Source organism: Cygnus atratus, chromosome 4 (assembly GCF_013377495.2).
Source record: "Cygnus atratus isolate AKBS03 ecotype Queensland, Australia chromosome 4, CAtr_DNAZoo_HiC_assembly, whole genome shotgun sequence".
Classification (NCBI taxonomy): domain Eukaryota; kingdom Metazoa; phylum Chordata; class Aves; order Anseriformes; family Anatidae; genus Cygnus; species Cygnus atratus.
The window spans coordinates 13,077,737-13,100,864 of NC_066365.1; the positions used below are offsets into that span (position 1 = coordinate 13,077,737).

Consider the following 23,128-nt stretch of genomic DNA (forward strand, 5'->3'; position numbering starts at 1 on the left):
AAACTGTGCAGTTAGATGCTCTCAGGCTTTGGAATGGATAGTAAATGTACTCATAAACTAAATAAAAGAGAAGTGCTACCAGGAGCATCCATCTTGCCTGAGATTCAAGAAGAAGCTGAGAAAGTGATATTTTTGCTGTTTGGTCAGGTGTGTCAAATGCAAGCAGCAGCTTTGCAACAGAAGGACTCTTCTGTCACGGATATTTAAGCAAGTTATTATAACACTTATTCTTGTCCTTTCTGTGAAAAATTGTGGTGAGTATTTGAGAGATGATTTGTTTATTCTGGCTAACTGCAAACAAAACTTTATTGTTTACCTTTTAAAAAATTTAGAGTGAAACCAAGCAAGGAAATTTAAAAAAAGAAAAAAAAAATTAAGCTGTTGAAAAGCAGTGACCTTCTCAAATACACAGAGAAAATCTGTGTTAGTGAGAGCTGGGTATGTGCTACCTCTGGGTACCAACAGCAATGACAATTAAAATCCAGAGTTACCTGCTTTGAAATGAAAAGCAAATCAATTTGATTCTTGGTTACACTTTTTATATTGCAACGAACGAGCTGAGCTATTTGTTCTTAATTCCAGAAGTTGCAGCAATTTTCCTGAAAAGGGAGGATTGTACAAACTGCTTGGCAGGAGTTCAGCAGGTAGCAAGCAGCTGAGTGCCTGTTTTAACTGCGTGCCCAGGTCACAACAGACGTCTCTCTATGGCATTAGGGACATTACGACATTACCCCACCCGTGTGAGGTAGCGTGCTGCATCAAGACTAGGTATGGATCTCCAAACCTTCATGAGAATGCTTGTAGAGAGAAGTCTTGCTTATGAGGAGGTTTTTAATGGAAGCATAGGTGTGTAGCAGACGTTAGTAGGGACGCCGTTCAAGGTGCAAGTGCCCAACATCAGATGCACACTCAGAAATATTTGCCAAATACCTATAGCAGCACTTGCTGCCTCTTGGGTCAAGACGTGTCTGACACTCAATCCTGGCGCTCCTAGGAGCCAGGGCAGCTGTTCAAATAGCTCTGCTATAAATCACCCTGTTTACAGATGGGAGGTGTGACATCTTGCAAACCGCAGGCTCTGCATGTCGGAGAACCGCGTAATGAAAACCATGGAAAGCAGAGACCCTGATGGCTTCAGCGGGGTGGAGCGGTGTCTTGCACGGCTGGAGGCTGAAGCGATGTCAGCCCGGCAAAGCCAGGTGGATCGTCTTTCTGTTTCTGATCTGTTCCACTTTCTGGTGCAAAGAAGAAAATATTTTTAACGCAAAATCCGTTTTAAAACATAACACACACACACACAGCCCCTACAGCTGTTGGAAAGGTGTTTGGAAGTATGGTGTATTAGAAATAGTCCCAGCTGAAATGGATTAGCAGGCAGAGTTCAAGTGAGGAGGTCAAACGTGTAAACTGAATGCAATTTATCTTGTGGCACCGCAGTTTATCACGTGGTTGCAGAAATAAAGAAATACCACACACATGCACATATTCACACCTAATAATTTAGGAATAACTGGAAAAGGTCTTAAAAGACATTAAAAAGCTTCTGATAACATCGTGGTATCTGGAGTAAGAAACCAAAGACAGTTGCAGTCGGTTCCAAAATAGCTGTAGTCAGAGATGTCTTTATATGTCTGTCATTTTTATATTTATGTATATTTCACTTCTCAGAAAAAAAGGTATTGAACACTCTTACTGCATAGTAACTTATTGTGTACTGCTTGGCGGGGGGTTGGACTAGATGATCTCCAGAGGTCCTATCCAACCTGAAGAATTCTGTGATTCTCTAACTGGGGAGACACTTAAAGGATTTTCCTTCAAGAATTCCTTAATGCTACATCTCTTGTAGCATCCCTTAACATCCTTGTAGCCTGTCCTTTTGGTAAAGGGTTATTTTCTGCATTAGAAGCAGCAGGAAGCTTTCTGTTTTTCTTTTTTTTTTTTTTTTTCCTTCCCTTTTAATAATCTTTATTATTAGCTAGAGGGCCAGTCCCCCTGGATTGCAATAGTAGATAATTTAGATAATTGAATTTGTGAGAATATCTGCAAAGAGACTCCTGTTTCCATGGTGGCTTTTGGCTCCTGCTCATAGCGGATCCTTATGGTGAAGATTTACAGTACATGCTCACCCCTCACATTGGATTTTATTCACATGCCCCATTTTGTGAATGCAAGCAATGATGATCAAAAAGCTAAGGCACATCTTTTAATAGCTTTTCCACTATATAAGCTCTTGCTTCACATCCCAGTACAGGATTTCCAAAGCCTGTGCTCTGCTGATGCCCCAAAGTTGGTGATATTTGGTGTGTCGGAATTGCATGCAATATATTGCTTGACAGGTTGCAAAGCTCATAAAATGAGCTTGTGAAGGCTCTTTTAAAGGTCATGGAAGACACTCATCAAAATCTGGCCATCCTGGGACTTGTAGATTGGACCTCATCATCTTGAGACAATGCAGTCTGTTAGCAGTCTTTATTCTTGTGTTGGATATTAATATCATCTAAGGCTGTGCCTGTATGTGAGGCCTTTAAACTCTGATGTGGGAAGGTCTTCCTTTGCACTTCAGAAGATGTTTACTAATGTCACCAAAATAGAAAAGGGGATGGGCCTCTGCATGGAGGAGGAACTGTGGCTGGTGAGCCACTCAAAATCAAAAGGTCAGGATAATTTTGCATTTCAGTCATATTGAATTCTAAGTTTCATGATAAATACATCTTTAAAAAAAAGTTATTTAAGTGGCATAAAATTCCAGTGAAGGATGCTAGTGTCACGTTAATAATAATTACTTAGAAGTGTGGAAAACTCATCCTGAGCAGCCTCTATTAGACACTATCTCCAAATGAAATTTAAAGTAGGAGGTAATTTCTAGGTGCAATTAAAAACTTGTCAGAGTGGAGAAGCAACCACTTTCTGTCTCATTTTGATTGTAAGCACTGTAATGAAGTGGAGCCGCCTGGCATTTCACTTCTTGGAGCCTGAGCATAGGCAGTCCTAGTGCAGTGTCTGGTGCAGTTGCATTTCTAATGCGTTAGGCTCTGATGTCGTTCTCAGAGGAAAAAACGCGTAGAACTTTGTTTTCTATGGTAATCTTCTTATAAGGATTTTTTAAATAAGCCTCTGAAATATCAGCGGCCCTTACTTCAATCATAACCATTTCAAGATGTGATCTCTGCAGTAAGCTATTGAGGTAGCGTGCGCGTAACTTTTCCTTCTCCCTGCATGCCAGTTGCTGGGGGGATAGTAATTGGAGCATGGAGCCCTCCTTCCAGTATGTCCTCCCTGGCTGCATATTTCTGGACTCATTCTTTGCTTTTGTTTGCTTATCTTTTACAGTATTAAGGAACTTGATACATACAAGAAGTGCCTCAACAACAGCCTTGGGGCACAGGGAGGTTGTCTGCTTTGGTTTCAGACCAAACCCTGTTTCCTTTGCTGTTTCTGCAGTCCCTGTGCATTGCTACCACTGTCCTAGTCTACTTCTGGCCTGGGCAGCTCCTGTAATCAGGCTGTGGATGGACTTTTGAATTCTGACCGTCTAGCACTGAAAATGAATTTCTGTGTCCCTGAACCTGGTTCTCTGACCTCAGTTTCTAAGAGCCATTCATCTTGTTTCAAGTTAGCAGAATTTGGGGTACAGTGTTATGGAGAGACCATCAATGGGGCCAAGATAATTACTGTATGTTAGTTTGCACGTTTTTGTCTTCATGTTTCCCACAAGTGGGCCATTTAATAACAGGATCTCTGGGCGTTTTGTCATGATTTCTCACAAGGTTGGCCTTTTCAAAGGAACTGCTGGGCGCCCAGGCAGAGAGATCTCATTTTAACTCAAGAGTTATGGGACAAGATGCTCTTCAAATCCTTGGTGCCAGTGACTATGGTGAGATTGCATCCTAGTTCACACACCAACTGTGGCCCACAGTGACCATCCCCAGTTGTTCTCCATGAGGTTCAATGAGATCCCTGTAGGGCCATCCACTTAGCAGTGTATTTGCATAGTTTAGGATGCCCTTGGGCAGTGGTTTGCGATGGACCTTCATGAAGGACTCCCCAGCTGCTGTCAACGGCAATACAGAGCTGGGTAGATGCCTCGCAGCTCCTATTTTAAGTTGCAAATTTTGGGATAGGGCTGCCTGGTGGCCTGCAGTTCTGCTTAAGGGTTTGCCATGTCCTGTCACCCAACAGATCACAAGGCCGATGATTTAGGTTTTGAAGAATGCTGTTTTGGGAAAACACAAAAGTCTATAAAGCAAGATGAAAGCTAATTATGCCTTGAACTTGTGCATAGCAGAAAGGTTGCTTTAACCCTCTTTTATAAGGATGTTTAAAGAAACCCTCAGAAGATTGATTTAGCATGGAAAAGATGGAGACAGTATCTCCTAAGTTCGGATGGTAGTGTCTGGTGGGATTTTTGCTTTGTGTGTGTTGTTTTGGTAAGGATTGTCAGGGTTCTAGGCTTGTGTAGCGCTACGCATTTTATGGCATATTTAAATGTCTATAATATAAATAGCTTTACCATCAGAAGGCATAAATGTCAGCCTATTGACACATTATAAAGACACAAATGGAATGTAGCCTGGCAGACTGGTGCTGGTTTTGAGATTTAATAGTACATCTGTATCATTTATCCCAGTGGGAAATAACACAGGATGTTGCCTTGTAATTTTTTACTACTGTATAATAAAACGTAACCATAATAAATGGTGTCTAAGCAAGTAACACAGCAGATTCTGGATTTCATCCAGTTTGTCTTCACCACTTTTTGTAGGTTAGTTTTCCCCCCCAACTTTAGGCAACATACTATTTTGACTGAATACAAATTGAATGTGGTTCTCTTTAATGTGTTACATACATACAGAGAAGGAGACCCCTCCTGTGCCAAATGCATCCCACCTCTCGGTTTGCTGGGGTTAGCAGTGTGCTGTGTTCATTCCTCTTTAAATCATTCACATCCTGAGTTGAACTGTCTTTGAAAGGATCTGTTATGCATTTCTTCATTTCAAGAATGCCTTTGCACGTTGATTGCTTTTCCAAATGTCTGTACAGTGGTACGGTGTTATGTGAAAGTAGCCTTTTTACGAAAATTCAAGTAACATTTCATCTAATTCAAGTAACAGTATTTCTTCTAAGTGTTATCAGTCTTGTGCAAACTGAGAGGAAGGATTCGTTGGGTTCATCTTGTTAAATTTAACTCATCACTTGTTCCCTTCCCAGAGCTGCTGGGGCATCTAGGCTCGTGTAGTGCTACACATTTTATGGCGTGTTTAAATGTCTATAATATTTATTTTCGTGGGATGGGTGTGCACTGGGTCTAGGATGGCAGCATGTCTTCTCTAGGCTCAGGCTCAAGTTTTGCGTTGACAAATGGACCACGAAGAACTGCTGTTTGCTGCTTCCCCTCTTTCTAGCAGGCCTTGGCTTCGTCTCTGGGCTCGGAGGGTGATGTCTCCCTCTAGCTGGAAGCAGCAGGGCCAACGTTTTGTCCTGCTTGGGAGGTGCTCTGTCCTGTCCAGTGCTGGCTCTACCCTAATTGCAGGGTCTGGGCTGTCCCACTGCTCCAGGCTCTGAGCTTTTTTAAAGGCAGGAGAAGTCTGAGAAGTACTCCACATGCATTTAGGCATTTCTGCGGGGGCCCAATATGCAGAAGGGCTCTGTGAGTGCTTTCTAACATCTGGCCTATGATGCTCCAAGTGAAGAGAAATATGAAAACATTATTCTGTGCATATGAGAGTATTGCACATTTGTAAAAAGACAATTAGCATAGAAATGAGGGAGGCTTTTGATTCATCAAGTAGATTCAACAGACTGTGTCATTTCCTTGATTCTCATTTTAATTAGGATTAATCAGTTTTATCTCCTAAGGTCTTTGCTGGGAATTTACATGAAACAGAAGACTTTGGTCAGCGGTGTGCCAGTGTAATAGCCCCTGCTTGAAGAAATCCAGCTGTGACACGTATACGCAGGATTAGATTTGGCAGGACCCCAGGCTCCCTTCTCCTCTCAAATTAAATGACTTGCTGTTGCAGGCAACCCACTGGGTCTTCCAATACCAGGGCCTGAGCTTCACATAGCTGCCTGGTTGCTTGCTTCCAAACTCACTTGGGACTAGTATATTGCTTGGAAAAGTCCCTGGGATGCCAGTGTGAAATAATGGCTGCTTTCTGCTCCAAAGACACACACAAAAGTCTCGCTTAATCCCAGCAGCCATCCATCCCCACAGCTGGGAGCTAGAGCCAGTTGAGACAAAATGAAGCTGACCTTTTTATCCTCAAACTCAATATATTTCACAGAAGCATATGGCTTTGGATGGAGTTTTCTCAGGTTCTGTTTGATATGTTAGAAGTGGAAAATGAGGGAAGGGAGCCAGGTAGTTATATTGGTAAGAGAACAGTGTCCCAGCTGCCTCGTAGGGGAGAACGTGAGGCTTAAGTGTGTGTTCTGCATGATGCAGAGCAGAAGCATGATTCCAACATCCCTTAGGTGAGAGATGCTGTCCCAGTACTAGGCAGTGTTCTGTTTTTCTTTTTTTCTTTTGTTTCTCTTTCTTCTTTTGCTTCTTTCTTCCTCCATTTTTTTTTGTAATTTTTACATTTCTTAAAGTCTCTTTCTCATCCCATTGAGAGAAAAAAAATCTTTAAAAAACTGGAATCAAATTGAGAGAAAAAAATATCTTTAAAAAACTGGAATCAAATCCATCTTTCTGTTTCAGTCGCTAGGTATATTTAAGACCGACAAATTCAACTTCGGAAATTAGAGTCATTTGCAAACACGATAAGTATTTTATTGTGATTGTTTTTCTGTACCTAAATAGATGTCTTGCAATGAAAGCTTCCCTGGAATACGTAGGTGAAAATTTAGCTTGCAATTTGTTTCCATAGTGGAAAGGATGTGATTGTTACAGAACATATGAAATCTAAATATTTTACTATTAATTATAGGAGGACAAAATTTTCATCCACATGGGCACCACAACAGTAAGGGTGGTAGGCTTTAAGCTTCTTCCACTCAGATAACAGATTTGAAAGCTATTAGGCATATGAACAAGAAGAAAATGGAGACAAAAGGCAAAAAACTGCTGAAGGGAAAATCCTACTGAAAGCCCACAAAGCATTTTCAAGCTTGCAGAAATGACCTGCTCCGTTCCTGTTACACAGAAGTGTTAAAATGAGAGCAGACGACCCCTCTACCCCAAATCATTCATCTGTTATGTCTGTGATGTATTTAGACTGAATCCTTTCCCAGATGCTGCGGATCTGTCGGTTCCAGTGGAAATTAATGGGATTTTACCATTTGCTTTGAGGCAAAGAGGACTGGACTTTCTCTTGCTGTCTTTGGCAGGAAGGAGAGAAGAGCTTTCCTGTCTGCTCACTTTAAATATTGCATCTTTTTAAGCCTTTTTGCCAGATAGGCTAATTTGTGTTACTGCAATATACCATGTTAGAAAATTACAGAGGTTAATGTACAGCACTGTGATACACAACCATAATGGTAGACTCTAATGTTTTTTAAATGGTAAACTGAACGAATTCATAATACGAGTTGCCCTGAATTGCCTGTAATTCTTGCCAAAGATTAGTTTAGCATTGCTTTTAATATTTTATGTGCTAAAGTTGTTTACAAAGACTAAAAGCTTCCCTCACTTTGCACACTAGTACTTTGTCCTTTCACAATACAAAGCGTAACAGAAGCACTCTCTTGCAGACTAATTGTATGGCAGGAAGTTTGACTAAATTGCAGTTACACTGTCTTTGAAAGATTTTTCTAGTAATCAGTGAAAACTATATAAGATTTATGGTGTCGTATCTCGTCTGGGTAGTTAGAAATCTAATCTTTCACAATATCACTAGTTGCATATTAATATTTTTAAGTATCTAAAACACAACTGAATAACATAGGAGGTTTTGACTTTAAATGTTACCGTAGAGATTTGACTGTCCATAATCCCATTAAAATAGAAGAGTACAAGATAAAACGATCCATTTGCAATTATAATTATGCATACCAAGATTGACCATTCCTTAAAGAATTGGAAATGCAAGATGGAGAAGGGCACTTGAGCAATCACTCTGTGTTGAAAGCATTGATGGAAGAATAAAAAGTTGAGGGGGGATCGATCTGTCAGTAATGTGCTTGAAACATATGGGAAGAATTTCTATGGAAGGTGAAAGGAAGTGCACGGTGGGAGAGGGGCAAAAGCTGGCACGTGGCACAGGCAAAGCAGGCTCCCTGTGGCTGTGTCCTGCTCTTCCATCCCTCTTGCTCCAACAGGTCAAGAGGATCCAAGCCTGTAGCATCCCATGTGACTATATTCTGCATGTCTTTGAGGTGTATTTGTCAGGTGAAAAACAGAGAGATGGCGGAGATGTCCTCCATCAGGTGGTACTCACACTTCTATTTTTAAGTGACAGCTTTGGTTTGTCACAAGTCAGGCACTCATCCACTTCTGTCGCATGGTGGATGTATAGCTGGTCACGTTGTAGGGTTTTGTCATGTTGTAGGGTTGTGTTGACCGTTCCTCTTTTCATGATTCAGTGTTTGGGTGCCTTGTTGTCGAAGGACTGGGTACACGTCTGTCCTCTACTAAAATGTGTGTCTTGGGATGCTGAAGATACTGAGCAATGGGGGCAATAAGTATAGGCTGTTGTTTTAAAGCTGGTCACTGCTTAGGTCCAAGAGGCTCTTGCAGAGGGAAAAAGGGCCTGGGGAAACAGCAGGTGTATTTTTGTATGGGACTGGACCATTACCAAAGCAAAGAGTTCTTTTGGCTCCAGTTTTGCACATGGGGACTGCATGTTTTGTCTAAACCTCCCTTACTATCTTACAATTGTGATGCCCACTTAAGGTAACTCTTACTGCCATGGCTAGCTTCGCGTGGAGAGCCACCACAAAAACACGTATTACAACAGAGAACAGCAAAGAACACTACAAACCACTTTAACTGCTCTTGACACTTGATAAATAAAGTGTATTAGTTGATCAGCTTTGTATGGGAGAGTCAGCATGGCCTCATGAATGGGGGTGTAGCTGAACAGCTGAGGAAATGGGCTTTGTTCTAGCTCCTCCAGTGGCCTGCTGTTTGACCTTGAGCAACTTTTTTATTTTGTCTCCATGCCTGTCTTTCTGCTATTCTTTGATTTCCTCATCTTGGAGGATGAGCTCTTCGAGAGAGAGATTTGTTTGCATTGTGTTCTGTGAACAATGAAGTCTGAGCCTAGCCTCTAGGGGCTTCTGTAACACAAATTATAATTGTTAGCTTTAATCACTTTCATCAAAAAAAAAAAAAAAGCCTGGTAATGGAGGATGTCAGTGTGTGGGTTTTGGAAAGATCTGTAAGGGTGCATGTTAATTAAGCCACTGTAGGTAGAGAATTCGTGGTTTGGTTTCACAGGGCTGATGCAGAGACACTGGTGCCCAGGAGTGATGCCGTGCTGCTCCGTATGGGTTTTCAACCCCAAAAGCACTGCGCTGGGTGCTCACTGCTGTACTGGAACAGAGGCAGAGCATCAATGGCTGGTCGGCCATTTGGCGTTGTGGTGAAGACAGCAGCTTGTGGGTGAGCCATCCCATCGTGATGGATTCTCCTCCCAGCCGTTGCTGTGCTTGAACAGACAGTGTTTATCATTCCTCTCCCTAATAGCTGCTTCTGTTTTGGCACAGGGGTGAAGCAATGCACTGGTTTGCAGATTAATTGCCCTTCTTTTGGCATCCAGAGAGGCAGAGCAGCATGCCCGTGTCCTGCTCAGGCGGATGCGTTACTCACCATAGCAGAAGATTCGGAAACATTTAGCCGCATGAACACCAGCAGTCACATTAGGAAGAGCAGGCTTTGTTGAAGTATGTATGCTACCCCTTTACCAGTAATCTTTGCAGGTAGAGCTCCAAATAACACGTGACAGCAAGAGGGAGACGGTGATTTCCCCACTTCATCAGTATCTGAAGTGAAACCTCATGCCAGAGTGCACTTGTGGTTCAGAAATGTGACCCCGAGTCCATAGTCCAGGCTGAGTACAGCTGGGTGAGAAATGACAAATGCTTCCTGAGAAGAAGTGCTGTTGGTTTCAGAGCAGGTTGGTAGAGTGATTTGGAAAGCAGTGAAAGAAAATAAAAATGAGCTCCCACTGCACAGGGGGCAGGTACTGTAAGGCTGTGGGAGTTAACAGGAGTCAGAGATAAAGCAACATCTCCTCCTTTAAAGTGTTCATTCTATGTTTTAGGGCATCATCTAACGCTAAACCCCTGTAGTTCCTGCTCTGCACCCACTCCCAGTCAGTTCTGACTCTCTAGCAAGTATTTTGCAAAATCTTTGCTGTGCTGGAGTCTAGGTATCGTTCCCTTCTGTGATTAAAATAAGAACAAAAATTCCCCAAACCACATTTGAAATCTGCACAGAAATAGCATATGGCAGAGGCCGACTCAAGGTTATACACTTGACATTTGGGGAGGGAAAGCAAGAAAGATTTACCAGTCAGTACGCTCACATTATGATAAAATAAAGGTAAGTTGTGAGGAGAACATGCACTGAATCCTTAAAACAGCACAGCAGAGCCATAAACCACTGTATGTTGTGCTATCTCTAGCCCTTTATGATCTAAGCAGAAGCGAAACCCCGAGTATCATAAATGAAACAGAGATCTTGTCTTAATTTCATTTAAAAAGTCATTGCAAGGTAATGGGGTAACAGACATTAACTTGTTCAGTCTCTGCGAACCACCATTCCTGCTCTAAACAGCTGCCATCAAATTGCTTATTCTCCAACAGCTTCTCGGAGTCAGGTGGAGTTTCTGCAATAAAATATAAGTAGAGTAGTCTAAACAAATAGCACTTTTCCTAGAAATAAAGTATATGGATGCCCTCATGAGGTGTTGCCTGGTCTGCTCTGCAGTTGCAAAAACGTTCTTCCTACTGAACCGGTATATATTTGATCAAAATCCAAGGCTGCAAACAGCTCACATCTGGGGACTTTTTCATTTGTACAATGAGAAATAATAGCCAGTCTTACCCTGAGTTTGCCTGTACATTTCTTAGATTGTCCACAACCTGTTTATTGCTTACAGAGGCAATTTTGCTGACGTACAGGCACGGAACAGTCTCTTTTTCTTCCCGAGCATCCATTCTTGCCTATTATAGAGAAATCACTCAAAAACTGGCACGCATGCTGGACTCTCAAGCATTGTTTTAAGTTTTAATTTACTTCTGACTTCCAAGGGTACTGCGTACAAGTGATTGCTCCTTTAGTACGTAAATAAGATTAGTTATGCACTGGGGACCGATGCCTCAGCCATATGAGCTCCTTCCTTTCCTACTCCCTGGGGATTGTCTGTTGAAGAATACGTAGAGCTGGGGTGAAATTTTCATTGGGGCATCAGAGATTAAAGACGACCATTCTAGATCGGCTGTGCTGTGAAACCACAGCCCTAGGGCTGCTGGTTTTTGTCTGCAGAGTTTTTACAGTATGGGATGAGCTGACTGTGGGGTAGGGAACTGGGGCCATGGCAATGGAAGGAGGAGGGGGAAAGCTGTCCTGCAGTCCATATCAGGAAAGGTTTTAGGGACCCACTGCCACACACGAGTCTATGGAAGCAACTGGGCTCAACATGGGATCCTTCTGTTTTCAGGCTTTGCAGTTGCTGTTTGCCATTTTAACATACTTCTTCTAAATTGTATGTCTTTTGTTGGAAACAAGATGTGGGGAGGTGAAGTCATTGCTATATCCCTTCCGTGGATTTTTTTATTTTCTAATTGCTTGAATGGGGCTGGGTAGCATCCCAGGGTCCTGCGCCATCCAGCTTGGCTCTGACAAAACTGATTCCCACTGAAGTTTCATTTGTAGCAACCCCAGCTAGGAGGAGCAAATTTTCATGTGCAATTGCTGCTAGTAAACTCAGCACTTCCAGGAGGCTGACTTGGATCCACGCATTTCATGCTTTTATCAATTAACGTTACATTTAGCATCTAGCACTATGTGTAGAAGAAAATACTGAAGATATAAGGGGAGGAAATTTATGGTGTAACTGTTGAGGAACAGGAAATAGCATCCTTACAATTATAATTCATTTTATGTTATTTGCAAACCAGATGTTTCTTTAATATTCTGGCGCAGAAATCTCTAAAACCATATGATAAATCCTTAAGTATAAAAGTAGTTTATCCAGATCCTGTTGGTGACTGTCATGGTGTATATGTGCATATATGTGCACATATATTTGAAAGTTACCTGTATCTCTTTTTTTTTTTTTCTTTATTTTTCCCGTTGGCAATGATAGCTTCCACTGATTTTTCATCCAGCCTTTGATAGCTGCGTGCTATTACTGTCTTCCTATACAGAGATGCGCTGCATAAAGATTAAAATAAATTGTACAGGCTTTTGAAAATCAGATCTGTTGTCCAAAAACATTTGTTCCTTGCTGTATCCTCTGTCGCAGAGGACGTTTGTGTATTTCTGTAGAGCAGAAAGTTCATGAGCGCCTAATAAGTCCTCAGAGGCAAGTATAAATGTTTTTTAATTATTTTTTCTCTTTGTTTCCAGAAATGCTGAATTCGGTACTCTGCAAAACTAGCGTATGGATTTTTAGCACCTGAAGAACAAGAAAAGGTAATTACTGCATCTCAAAGTCTACCTTTATTTGTTAGCCATGCTAAAATATTAAACCTCTCGACCTGATTATGTTGTGTGAGCCTATAGCATTGTCTCTGTATGTGGATTTTGTGTATTTCAGTTTTCAGTTATGCATTCACAGTTGTTTCTTGAAAATATTCCTGTATGGAAAGGGAGCAGGGAAACAAAGGCAGCAAAGCATAAAAATGCTGAAGTAAAATGCTATGGAATAACATAGTGTGAATTTTTTTCAGTGCATGTAAATGTGAAACAGGTAAAAGAGAAATCAAGGTTTAGGTGTGCCAATGGAAAATGCTGTGGAGCTCTTTATATTTGCAAGGGCACCTCAGACAGCCTTGTAGCACAGGGTGCAGGTATCGAAGGAGGCTCGGTTTTCAGCACTACAACAGCAGCCTCCCCATGTTTTGGTGACCAAGTCACTCGTGGGGTGGTGCACCCTGCTGTGGGGGTCGTGAGGCCTTCTGCTGCCTGTGAGCCTGCCTCCTTCAGTCAGGTCCTCTGATCCTCTTGGGTCGTGACATTTTGCTTGGGTATTGCAGCTCGACAGGGCTGTTGCTCAGTTGCTGGTGTTAAACAAAATACTGGTCATCAAACTTTCATGAGCCACTTTGCCAGGGGCCGCATCTTGAAAGAGTAGGCTCTGGAAAGCAGCGAGGAAAGCGGTGCAGCTTCGTTCAGCTACTGTCTCGTGTATTTTGTTCCACCTTCTTTCCAAGGCTGAGAGGCAAGCACCTCTGCAGGACCTAGTGTGTTTTTGCACTTTCCTTCTTTCTGGAGGCAAGTGACATACAAGTTGGGCAAGGAGGGCATGGCCATGTTGAAGAATTGTGGTCCTATTTCATCTAGTTCTTCCCTCCAGCTGTATAGAAGTCATTACTTCAAAGTGAGGAGAGATGCCTACATGCAGATGCCACAGTATGGAGAGCAAAAGGAAATATATAATGTGAAGTCTGTACACTTAGATATAAAAAAGCTAGCACGGTGATATTTAAAAACACAGATGTGAAGTGATACGGAGAGCACAAACAGGGAATGTTGTGGGGGTCAGGAGGGCTTCCGTATGCACCCCTAACTTATGAGTGCATAGCTTCTTATGAGACACTTAATTTCATTGTTTTGGTTTGAAAAATGCATGTGAGTGACATCTTGTGTTCAGTATGTCTGCAATGCTGTACTGGTCACAGACTCACAGAACGGCTGAGGTTGGAAGGGACCTCTGGAGATCATCTGGTCCAACCCCCCTGCCGAGCAGGATCACCTAGAGCACGTTGCACGGGATGGCATCCAGGTGGGTTTTGGATATCTTCAGAGAAGGAGACTCCACAACCTCTCTGGGCAGCCTGTCCCAGTGCTCTGTCACTCTCCCAGTAAAGAAGTGCCCTCTCAAATAATTAGCACATGCATTTTAGAGGCAGTATGTAAACAAAGATGGCAAGCACAAACAAATCATGTAAGTGGACCGATGCCACCTTCATGTATCAGTATTACAGTTCTTTGAAAGCCCATTTTCCTGCACAGCAAATGGAAGTGTCATCTCGGTTCTCAGCAAATATGTTGAAACACAATAAAAGGGCTTACATTTGCAACTTGCTCTCATTCTTGTGTATGTTTTGTGGTGGACTGCATTCATCAGTTTAGTAGGAAATTATGACAGGAGAGGAAAAATATGAGATTGAAGGAGAAGCTCTAGAATCAAATAAACATTTGAACAGAATGCATTAAGTTTTTACAAACCACACTCCCCTGTAGTGTTGTCTCACAGTGTTTTGAATTTCCTTCCATGTGATGATGAATGGGACTCTTTTGTTGGATACTCCCATTAGGATTTACAGTGTCACATAAAACTGTAAAGCGTTGTGTGACCATCCCCAGCTCTCTTCTCTGCCCTTGGACTGTTATAATGTGTATGGGAAGTGTACAATAACTGTCATGGGGACTCAAGCAATTCATTGCTCTGAGTATAAGGTTATTTTATCCATGTTAAAAAGAGAAACTCAAAAATCCAATTTCTTTTAAATCATAAATTTTAAAAAGGCAGTAATGGAAAGGTGTTTTGTACATTTTTTCCCCCTAGGTATCTTGCAGATTACAGTAACGTGCTATGTAGTGGCAAAGACAAGAACTATGCTGCACTGTGGAGTTCACTGGTATTTTGATTACTTGGTTCTCTTCTTTAAAAAAGTAAAAGTTTAGTCTTTTAAGTTATCCGAGCAATTTAAAATGATCTTAGGCAATCCAATCCTTTATATTTATTTATGCTTTTGGTACAGTTTTAAGGAGATTTCTAAGAAATCTGTATTTCTTGTTGCAAGCAAGGAAAGAACTCAATATACCCCCAGATTCATCATGGCTAAGTGCTTTCAAAGGACTTGCAATGAAATTCCCTGTGCTTTAATGCAATGTGGCTCAAACAGGGGAATTATTCCCACTGGGTTTCTTAAAAGCTATAGGCATTGTTTTAAAGTTCAGACATAAACAATACTGTAAGTAGATAAGGTTTTGTGTGTTGCAAAGAAATGTCCACCCCTGTTGTTATGCATGATCAATATGTCATTTTCATCAGCTTCTCCTGTTCTCTGAGGTCAGGTCACACACAATTTTTTTAAGCCCACGAAACGGATCCCACAGAGACATTTAGCTCTGTCGACTGTACGAGCAGGGCAACCACTAGTTCCATAATTTCTCAAGACCTGGATTCAGCAGTGTCCTTTCGCTGGGTACAGTGTGTCACCAGGTTGCTGTGGCCAGGTTAGGTACGTGTCAGATGCTTGCACCATTTTCATCTTATTGAATAGATTCTAGCTTCTCCATGTGTGTGCTGTCTATCCCCTGGAAAAGCATTGCCTCATCTTCTGGGAGAGGTGACCTCCATGTGGGTATTCACCCCCACGAAGAAGGAGTTGAGGGCTTTTTGCAGATGGAGTCGACTTCATGCCACGTGAGGGTCTGCTCTTGTCTTGGCTCAGCTGTTAGCATCGGACCGAAATTCTAGAAATTGAGATTTTGCTTTTATTCTCTGCTTGCTCAGGCCAATGTAAGAGATCCCAAGGCTCAAGGGCATCAGTAGCGCTCTCTTCTTTTGTACTCCATGCCTTTTTTTCTTTTTTAACTGGCTGGCCATGACATTAAGATTTCTAATTAATTTAGAAACCACAGGCAGTTGAAGAGAGTGAGCAATGTAATAACTGGGCCATGGGGCAGAGTAAAAGCACATCAATTATTCAGGCAGTCGCTGCTGCTTATTCCCTTCCCGGAGCTGCGCTGGCTGTCAGTGTGTGTCAGCTATGCCGCTAATGCCCTTCAGAATTTACATGCATAAACAGTGGCCTTTTAAAATCTGCACGAGGGTAACTTCAGCATTTCCAACGATTGCTGCCAGCGCAGCAGGTGAAGCGTGCTGCCCGGTGAGCGGTCGGGGTCCCAGCCAGTATTTTGGGTGCATTGTTCAAAATGGGGATTTTGGCAGGCACATCCACCAGAAGCCTCTGCAGTGAAGTTATTCCTCAAAAAGGTGAGGGGCAGTCTGAGCCGCGGGAAGAAGGAAACAGACCTGCTTTAAAATGCAGATCATGTCTGAGAGCGTTCTCTCTGAGCAAGTGAACAGCAGCATCTCTTTTAATGTATCATCCTCTCCTGCTATTCCTGTGAAATCCCCAAAGTGGAAGCAAGGAAGTCATGGATGCCACCTGGGCTGGACCCAGTGTGGTTCCTCTACAGGGACTACTGCCTGCTAACCAAAGGTGCTTCTTCCTCCACTGTCTCCTCCTTAGTGCTATGGCTATTTCACGTCCTGTGCTTTGACTTAGCAGTGGGAAAGTTTGGAAATGAGGAAACTTTTCTTGCAAGGAAGAAATAGATTTGTGGGACTACAGTGATCACCTTACTTGGGTGCACTGCAGAGTCTCATGTTAGCGATGCCACAGCGAGGAACTCTGATTTCCACATTGAACCCACGAGGGAACTGAAAACTGGGGACCCTGTAGGATTTTCTGCCATGGACTACAAGCAGAGAACAGAGCCTCATTTTCCTGTCTGGCCAGCATGCTTCTGCCTACTGCCAGAGGCAGCCACCTTGCTTTTTAAAAAGTGGACTAATTTGTGAAGGCGATGATATAAAATGAGCCTTGCTAATTATGCGTTTTGCTGGCGAAATGACCAGCTTCAGTTTGGAAAATGCTGGCTGTAATTAACAGTGAAAGGCTTTATTCTCTGATCTGTGCAGCCATTTATGAATCACTTCTCCCCACGGAAACTTTTAAATCTGTCTCACTGGGGAGCCTGAGGAGGAACAGGTAAAATGGATTTGCTTTAATAGCTGTGGTTGTAACTTAAACACTTGAAATGATATTAAGAATCTTTCTCCATTAGCATTTCATGTTGATCCTGATGATATACCAGCCGAGGCTAAGACAGGATCAGCATTCATTAAGTGGAAGAAACTAAACTCCGTAGACAAATGCTCTGGCTAAATGGGGCCTTCATTGCACTGAGAACAAGAATGCAATTAGCTGAAATGTTTGTTTACAAAATCTAATTCCTGGGGAGTATCTTCTCAGATTGCCGCTTACATATCTTTGGTTAGTTTTGTTGCCAAGGCTTGCAGTTTGACAGTTTTTGTAAAGCTTGGCTGTGACACGTGTATAATGGATCAGTTAAACATGCCATTAGAAATGTGGATAAGGCTGAAGAGCATGGGCTGTGCAGGCAGGTGGTTCAGGGAGGTGCCCCTCTGGTGCTCCCAGACGTAAACAAGAGCGCTCGGACTTGGGAAACCACTCCAACAAGGGGCACGGTGTACTTTTGCCTCATTTCCCTGGAAATGCAGCCTCTGTTGGGTTTAATCTTTGGCCTTTAGTGGGTGGGTCTGAACTGCCAGTTGCTCTGGTAGGCCAAAGACCACAGGCAGGATGGGTCTGAGTTCTGCATGTTAAGGTGGAAGTGACTGTGCTGAGAAAGAAAAAGGGGTTTGCTGGAGCAAGGAGCCAGCAGCCCCGCTGGATTAGGAGCCTCTGGGATTTCTGCTGGACAGTGTGGTCCTGTTGCCAGTGACACCTCAGACATCAGACATTCTGCCTCCCCCCGTCTCTTCTCCTTGCCTCCCTGCCCCTGTGTGTTTGCTTCCCTCTTAGAGGACACCTTGCAGAAAGGCACTTTTATTTCTGAACTGATGGACAGTCCTGGCATAACAATTGTCAGACGTCTGTTTTATTTGATATAGAGCTGCTGATGTGCCAGAATTTATTTGTACATACCCCCAGTGTATTTTGCAGTAATTAGGTGCAGTTCCTAGCAAAGTAGCTGGTAGATGTTCTAGATATTAAATGAGTAGGCTGACAAAAAGCTCAGGTGGTGAAGTGCCCATGGTGGGGTTTGATTAGTCTCTTCATAGCATTTGTGGAGTATAAGTATCAGATGTTCCAAGCATGTGTTGATACCAACAAAATATCAAGTATTGATTTTAAAGGATGTAATAAAAACTGAGTATTGTTGTCAGCATCCTCCTGTCTCCATCTCAAGACTAAACCAGGAAAATAAAAATAAATTCCAGGTGGGTCAGGATGCATCTTCCTGAGGGTACTGTCATGAAGAGCCTTGTACTGTTCTTGTACCAGCTGAGAAACTTGGGTAACCTCGGAAGGTGACTTAGCATATCTGAGATATGAGTTGTGCACTTGGAAATCCTACTTCTCCTCTGGTCACAGAAGGAGCCAGCAGGAAGCACGTTCCCATCAGCCAAGCGCCACTATCCAGGTATTAGGTGGTTGGGATTTTTTAGTTTGTGTGTGTGTGTGTTTGGTTTGGTTTGGTTGCTTGTTGTTTTTTGTTTGTTAAATTCAGGCCAATAACATGGTTGAAAGGTTATATTTAGGTAAAGTAGGAGACAGGGGAAAACTATTGTAGGGAAATGAAAACACGGCTTGTGGTAGCCAGGTGAGAAAACTGATCTTGACAGGAATAAAATGGCTCATGCCGCCTTTAATATTGGTTATGTACGGTGGGAAGGGAGGGTGGGGACTTGGGTTTTTTACTCTGTGCCTTTGCTCAGGTGATGAAGTGCCTGCGGTGGGGTTTGCTTTGTCACCGGATAGCATTTGTAGTGTGAAGTATCATACATTTTGAGCATGTGTTGATACCAACAAAATATTAAGCATTAATTTTAAAGGCTGTAATAAAACATTACTTAGCACGCGAGAATACAGTATGGCAGTATTTATTAGCTCATTTACTTCTTGCTATGTGCAGTAGCTCTACTTTCTTTGCAGTTATTTCTTGTGGCTTCCTTTCAAATGAATAGGGTGTCTGGACTTATTCATCAGGTGACATCGGGCAAGTAAGCATTTCCTGGACACATTTGCTTCATGTGTCTGGTGGCAAACATTAAACAGTTACCAGAATAATACAATTTCCTCCCCATTTGCTGAATACAGGATATTAATGGAATAGTCAGTATAATCTGTTTGGCAATGGCTTATAGGCATGTTAAATGACGGGGAACAGACTAATGAAGACCATCCTATTGATGGATAAGGGTGACAATTTATGAACCCCAGAGTAATTGAAATAAAACAAAGCTGCTTTTGCCTAATCTGCAGTGTGGCAGGCGACATGCAGGTTTTCAGTGGTATGTCCGTGCAGGGCCAGCGAGCTGCAGATCTCTGCAGGAGGTCCTGATGGGATGGGGCCACTGCAGAGGCCTGTTACCTCTTTGCAAGAAGAGAAGTCTTCAGGTCTTTCAGATATCCCAAGCATGACTTGTTGATGAGCTCACAGACAGTCTTTGAGGTGCGGAGGTCTTGCTGCCTACCCGCCCCGTGCAGTGCTCCCCTCCTTCAAGCAGTGAGAAGGGAATCGCAGAAGGTTCATGTAGGTTCAAGCCAGGCTGGGGGGAGGCAGGGGTATTTTGCAAGACAGAGACCTGACAGAGGCCCTGATGCAGCAGACAGTCTGAGTTCTGTGCAGAAATTTGCTGTGCTGGCACCAGATTTTCCTCCTGCTGGTAATATATTAAACCAAGGATGCATGGCCAGAGCTTCCACTTTAGTGAGGCCTTTGCTTGGGTGAGCGCTCCTTGCTTGAGGCTGCTCATGGTGTCCCTTGGGATTTGATGCTAATGCAGCATTTAAAACGCCACTTTTTCAGTGTAAACACTGGAGATGACAAATGCTTTCTTTAATTTGCAAGAAGTGTTCCCGGTGTTATGTAAAATCATATGCCTGAGAGTCTATTCTCAAGATGGTACAGGGGTCTATTTCCTATGAAAGCTAATTGCACTATTAAGAGAAGACCCTGCTAACTTAATAACATACATATATTTGTGTCATAAGCATATTTTTGCTGAGGTGATTGAAATCCTGAATGGCTGCAATTTTTATTTGAAGTGTATTGCTCTCCCCTGTCCCTTCCTCTCCTCTTCCCCATGTCAAAATGATTCTGGAAATACAAAATACTTAATCAGATAGAAGCACACAATTCGAATTGAAGACAGGCAGCATTTAACTGAGCTGTAGGGGAATTCATGGTGCTGATGACTTGAGGCTGATATTTTCCTGTGGGATATTGAGGAAGAAGTATCATTGCCAACAGGGCCGCATGCATTAAAGGTATTGAAAACATGGGGGAACAGTGAGCACTGTGGTGGAGGTGGTGCTCTTGTGGTGGACTTCCATTTTACCCTCCTCTCACATGACTTTGGCAGACACCCCAGCCATCACAGGGGTGGATCAAGAGTTTTATCTCTTGATAAAGAGATAAAGGCCCAGGGGAGAGCCTGGGCCTGGGCCTTCTACTCCTTCCCTCCTCTTTCTCCTACAGCACTGAGGGAAGGACTCATCCTTTCCAGGCTGGCCTCCCACCTGCTTTTGGCATCCCACAATGCAGATTATCTTCATCTCCTCCTCACTTCCACAGACGGTTGCACTGCTATTAGGAGCTGGGCCTTGAGGTTTCGTAGCAGCATGATTTGAATTAAGTCTAATTTAGACCAAAGTTTTAAGAGCTATCTCCCCTCCTTCCCATGCAAAATAAATTGGAGAGTTTAAATGCACTGTGTCTGGCTTAGAGGCATTTTCCTGTGGTTTATTACTTTGTTTTTTATTGATGGGCTGTGTTTGCTCTCACATAAACTGATTAATTTGAAGTCGATGATTTGTTTCACAGAAGTTGTTTGCATGGGGATGAAGGCTGAATTAAGGATTTTTATGGGGTGGAAACTTTAGTTCCTACAGACTTCTTCAAGTCCTGTTTCCCCATCCTGCAAAGTTTGTAGAAACTCAGATAAAGTGGTCTTTGGCCAATGTATGAAGATGCAACCTGTCAAAGTAGCTGTAGGAAAAGCAGGTAGATATGCTAATTTACAGACAGCTTTTGAAAATTTCTGAATGTCCTGCCGAAGCAAAACGGAGCCTTTTTAAAGTGTAAGATGATCTGATTCTGATTCTTAATATCCAAAAATAAGAACAAAATGGAAAAAATCAATCCAATTATATTAAAATATGAAGGTATGCAAAGTACAGTAGCATTAGATATGTATTTTTTTCACTATAAATACACCTCCAAGGAATCATTCTATTTTTAAGATGAACTTAGTATTAAGATAATGCAAAAGAAGTCTATAATTTATAACTCCAATTGGAGGTGAAGAAATTTAACATGTCAGCTTCTCTATTCATTACCCCAGCAGTCAAGACTAACAGGCTGTTCCTTCACCTTCGGTGTCAATCATTTAGATAGACCAATTATGGATTCAGTTAAAAATATATACATCAAAATGGGAAAAATGCAGCAGAAGAAGGTCCAACATACTAATTAAAAAAAAAAAAAGGTATATTTAGTCCTACACTTGGAGCTTCATGGCCAATACTCTCCAACTATGACTCTGGTCATTGTGGAGGTGCCGTATGGACTACATTGAGAAGTGGTTTTTCAGTGTTTGTGTGTTGGAAAAAAGCTGGTGACAGCTGACAGTCACTCCTTGTACCATTTAGAAACCCTCATTGCTTGGTGGCCTAAAAACAAGAATTGGGAGGAGGAGAAAGATGAGGTCTTATGTCAGTATTTGGGCCATGGCTTTGCAGAGCCGTTCACAGATGCCGAAACATGAGCATTCTGGCTGGGTTGAGGTTACTATTAATTTTCAACAATAGTTTTAGGAGTTTTGAGCCTTCAGGTCTCTAGTACAGCCCTTCTTTAGCACTGAATTTAGAGGGTACTGTTTCCTCTTAAGATGTAGAATATAATTGCATTGACCTCTGTTCTGCCAGTACTAAATATTCAACATGCTCCAAAAAATCTGCAGAACTGGAAGTGGAAAATCAGATTCCTTATTGAGATGCATAAATAGTTGTGGGTTTAGTAATCTTGTTTTAAAGCAGCAGCATTCCTTTGGGGTAAGTTTATTATGACAAAATATACATGGCCAAACTTAAATATAGTTAACCTAATATGATCAGACTGATTTGGAGCAGAGGTAGGTCAACACTAAGTGCTTTTGAAAATCTCATCCAGGCTCTCTAGAGATTAAGGCTATGAGTGCAGAGCATCTGCCTAAGTCATGCTGAAGAGGCAGAAGGGATGTTTCTCAATGGAGAGAGGCTTCAGTAGGAAATTAAGAGTGCAAAACAGACTGGAGGGGTAAGAAAGAGCTGCACTCAGATGGGGAAATATCAAGCTTTGCCCCAGGCATGAGTTGCTGGGGCTTGAAAGTTAAGCCATTTGTATGCATCCATAACACAGTGCTACCTGCAGTGTGTGTGTATGGGCAGACTTGCTAGTTTGGGATGGTAAGGGCATCTTCTCCTGTGTTTTGAGCAGAACTGCTACATGTAGGGAGTACAAATCAGATGCTTCAGGCTGCCAGCCTCAGGTTTATCTTTGATTTTGTCTTCTTTCAAAAGAAGGCTTGTTGCAAAGCCTGTGTCCTTGGGTTTTATAACATTCGCTGGAATCTCATACTATGGGAACTCATTTCCAGTGCACTTTTTTTTCCATTTTATTACTTAAAAGTGAAGTATTTTAGGTATTTGTGTGGGTAGAGTCTTGCTGTTGAACATGGGAAAAGGCTTGAGGGCTCTTTTCTCGAATCTCTATGAATAGCGCATGTGACTGAGTTAGCAAAGGAGTTGATAATGCAAGGTCTAGTGGAGACCATGGAAAGAGTATTAGCATCCTTTCCATGCACGGTTTTCTACTGAAATAATTGTGAAATAGTTGTGATAATTTAAAGTGACCTCTAAGGTTTGAATTTGGCACCTAGATCATGTGGACGTGATATGAGATTCGTCTGGATCCAAGGCAAGTAGCGTCAGTCCATTTGCCATCAATGAGGGGATCCGTTCTGAATGCCTACCCTCAGATGATCTTCATCATTAACACTTCATCCTGCAATAAAAAAATGAGGTGCCTATTATAGAAATTTTTGTACAAAACAGTCTGTGGGGTCATTCATCTATATAATTCATCTGTGAAATGGGCTCAGGGTTTCAGTAGGCAGATATCCTGCTTCCTCCTAGGAACTGGTTC

General features: G+C 42.3%; 1 protein-coding gene across 1 annotated transcript in view; it reads left to right on the forward strand.

Moving 5' to 3' along the window:
* The window catches only part of ADGRL3 (adhesion G protein-coupled receptor L3), a 526,793-nt gene that overhangs the window by 88,169 nt on the left and 415,496 nt on the right, over positions 1–23,128 (forward strand). The window contains exon 2 of the mRNA XM_035542902.2: positions 12,521–12,586. The gene's annotated coding sequence lies outside the window, so the exon portion shown is untranslated. The remainder of the gene's footprint in view (positions 1–12,520; positions 12,587–23,128) is intronic.